The sequence below is a fragment of the Alligator sinensis genome, unplaced genomic scaffold, assembly GCF_000455745.1.
Source record: "Alligator sinensis unplaced genomic scaffold, ASM45574v1 scaffold222_1, whole genome shotgun sequence".
Taxonomy (NCBI): domain Eukaryota; kingdom Metazoa; phylum Chordata; order Crocodylia; family Alligatoridae; genus Alligator; species Alligator sinensis.
In genome coordinates, this window is record NW_005841912.1 from 3,980,324 (window position 1) to 3,984,283 (window position 3,960).

Sequence of the window (3,960 nt, forward strand, 5' to 3'; positions counted from 1 at the left end):
AATGTGGGGTGCCAGCCACAGGGCGGGCAAGGGGCTGCTTTCCTCCATGCCAGGAAGGAACCTGGGGAAAAGCTGCCCCTCCCCTGCCCCGTGATCAGCACTCCCTGCTGCAGCCACTTGCAGCCCGCGGGGCTGTTCGGAGCAGGCACAGACGGCCCCATGCAGGCTGCGAGCAGCTGCAGCGTGGGGCACTGGCTACAGGCCAGGCAAGAGGCCACTTTCCCCACCACCCACACTCAGCTCTTCCCCGGGCCACTTTTCCCCGGGCTCCTTCCCTCCCCAGGGTCCTCCCCTGCCCTTCCCCCCGGCCATCTTCCCCTTACTGGATGAATGGACTGTAAGGTGGATAGAAAACTCAGAGGGTAGTAATCAATGTCCCGATGTCTACTTGGCAACTAGTATCAGAGGGAGTGCCTGAGGGGTCAGTCCTGGGGCCAGCTTCGTTCAAGATCTTCATCGGCAACCTGGAGGATAGGATGGAATGCATCCTGAACAAGTTTGCGGATGACCTCAATAAATTGGAATTTTGGACCAATAGAAATCTCATGAGGTTCAACAAGGACAAGTGCAAAGTCCTGCACTTAGGGCAGAACAAGCCCATACATCAGTACAGGCTGGGGGCTGACCGGCTAAGCAGCAGCTCTGCAAAAGAGGATCTGGGGGTTACAGTGAACAGTAAGCTGAATATAAGCCAACAGTGTGCTCTTGTTGCCAAGAAAGCTAATGGCATACTGGGCTGCATTGGTAGGTGTGTTGCCAGCAGGTCAAGGTAAGTGATTATGTCCTTCTATTTGACACTGGTGAGTGTCACACCTGAAGTACTGTGCCCAGTTTTAGGCCTCCTCTACAGAAAGGACGTAGTCATATTAGAAAGAGTCCAGTAGAAGACAATGAAAATGGTTCAGGGGCAGGGGCACATGACTTCTGAGATGAGGTGGAGGGAACTGGGGTTATTTAGTCTGCAGAAGAGAAGACTGAGGGGGGATACAGCTTCAGCTACCTGAAGGGTGGTTAAAGAGGATGGAACTAGACAGTTCTCGTGGTGGCAGACAACAGAACAAGGAGCAATGGTCTCAAATTGTACCAAGGGATGTTTAGGTTAGGTAACAGGAAAAACCTTGCTCACTAGGGCAGTAACGCAAAAATCTAGAACTCTTGGTTCCAAAATGATACCTTTTATTAGACCAACTGAGACATTGCAAAAAAATATCTTTTTCTGCAAGCTTTCAGGCTCAGTAGGTCAGTAAAGCATTGGAACAGGCTACCAAGAGAAGCTGTGGAATCTCTATCCTTAGAGGTTTTTAAGACCAGGGTAGACAAAGCCTTGACTCGGATGATCTAGTTGGAGAGGGTCCTGCTTTGAGCAGAGGGTTAGACTAGATGACCACCTGAGGTCCCTTCCAACCCTAATTTTCTATGATTCTACGATGTGTGCACGCAGGGTCTATTCCTTCTGCACCAGCAGCAACAGAAGCTTGTTAAGTGTGGGAAACAGTATGTTTTAGAGAGGTTAGGCTAACATGAAGGGGTACTTTCAAATTTCACCAGGTTTTTGATGTGTTTGAGGTGACAGCTGGCTGCTGCTGCAGTTAAGAGCTACCAAACAGGAGCAAAAACAGGTGGTGTCAATGTTCTGCTGCAAATCATTTCTAAAAATGCATTTTATATAGTAACTACGTGTGCCCCCTCCCCTCATCTCTACGTAAATGGTACAAGAATCAAATCTTAAAACTAAGCGTTTTTCCTCTAGTAGGAGAAAACACTATTGCTAAAGGAATCTCCTTGCAATCAATACTTTAGGTCACCTCATAGTTACCATTCAAGGTGAATTTGAAAAGAATAGCAAAGGAAGTGGTTCCTAACAAACCCATTAATGAAGCGCTCAGGGAAGCAGATGTGGAAACTGGTATTCTCCATAATTACTCAGTTCATGCAAATGAGTCATCTCACCAACAAGGGGAGGTGGCAAGCAAAAAACCCAAAATATTCCTGGCAGGATATGCTAAAAAGGACAAAATAATGCAACAGCAACAGCCACAGGTGCTAGTGTAACATGGGATGGATGAGCAGGGCACATGCCCCCAGCACCACCTAAGGGAAGGGATGCCAAAAGGGAGAGGGCACCTCATCCTATTGTCCGCCGCTCCACTTGCACTGTCCAGCTGCAGGAAGCAGCCACTGCAGGCAACCTGTGTCATGGAGCATGTGGTGTTTTGGTTCATATTTGGGGGAGTGGCAGTGACATTTGTTGCTGCTGGGAGGGGTGGGGGACCAGCCTCATTTTTTGCTGCTGAAATCTGCATTTCCTTGGTCTTGACAAGGGCTTCAGTACTAAAAAAAATGGGGTGAAAACCTCCCCACCTCCAGCAGCAAACTCCACTGCCATTCTAAAAAACTACAGTTCCTAGAGTACATACCTTGCATTCACAACACTGTCCAACTGCTGCTGTTCCTGCCTGTTGCAAGCCAGAATACATGGAGCAAGGGGGAGGGGTGTAGCACAGTTGGGGGAAAAAAGTGTGAGAGGACTGCCCCAGGCATATTTTCTCCATGTTATACCTCTGGCCACAGCAGTGAATCCAAAATACAAAAGTGTTGTCAGCATTTACAAACAAAGTAAAAATGCATGTTGTTAAGGGAGTCAGTGACTAAACATTTCATCTCTCAATCACTGAGGGTGCAGTGTCACGGTATCATAATCTCAGTATATCTCACTACAAAAAGGGAAGCCCAGTCCTATCATTTCAAACATAAAAGTAACCAAACAAATCTTTCAGGTATTTTCACGCATCAGAAAAAGTAGAAAAAAAAGGAAAGGCAAAATGCCCTTCCTCTTTTCTCCCTCCTCCACCCACTCTTGTTCATTTCTTTCTTCCAGCAACCAACATTTTGCTAATATATACATGATTAATATTGAAAAACATAGTAACTCCTGTGATTAATCTTGTGCTGTACCTTGAGACAGGATATACAACCTCCTTATACACTCTATGCAACAGATGGATCTCTGTGTGGGATGCAAACAACTTCAGAATAAAGGAAGAGAGTGGGTCTTTTCAAGCAGATTTTAAAGCAAAGAAGCCAACAATCCAACCAGTACATGTGATTCTCCAGTGCCCCACCATCCTTGTGTTGGAGAGACAGGAACACATGAAGAAAGAAAAAGCTAAATATTGGATAACTAATGGGACAGATGAACACCATCAGAAAGCAAGTTTAAAAGGAGAAGTGGTGAGGCTTCCAAGACAAGGAACGCACTGGTGTAGACATAGCATGGCTGTGACCACGAACCTTTAGTGATTGAGGTGGTGAGGGAAGAGAGGGAGAATGAAGAAAGGGGGAATCTTGAATCAAGAATCAAAACCACACCTACCTCAGACAGACTGAGCTTGTTAAAACTACAAGGTTCAGTAGACTCAGATGTGTGGAAGTGTTTCAACCAAGTACTGAACAAACAGAACTAAAGGCTACAGAAGGACGCATTTGATAATTCAGGAAGCAACACTTAGGCCGTGTCTAAACAAGCACGGCCGTGTGGTATGTGACACCACAGACACGTCTGCAGTACCACATACCACATGTTCAGGTGTTCTTCACACTGCAAAGGCTCAGCAAAGGCCTCCCCCCACCCCCTTTTTTTTTGGGGGGGTGGCAAATGGGGGGGGGGTGTTACACCTGGATATCCAGATGTCAAAAAAACCTGCAGAAAAAAAAAGTGGAGCAGCATATGTGGGGGCAGCGTGTGCCACACAAAACTGGAGCGCTGGCCAGGCTCCGAAAGGCAGGATCACTGCTGCTACAGCCCTGGAAGGTGCCCAGGACCCCAGGTAAGGCTGCTGGGACCAGCACTAGGCTGGCCCCAGCCTCCCCTACCCACTCAGGGTAACTTGTCACACACCAAAAGGCATGTGGCACAGGTGTTCCTCAGAGGCAACTAGCAGTGGCACAAGGTGTCCTGCT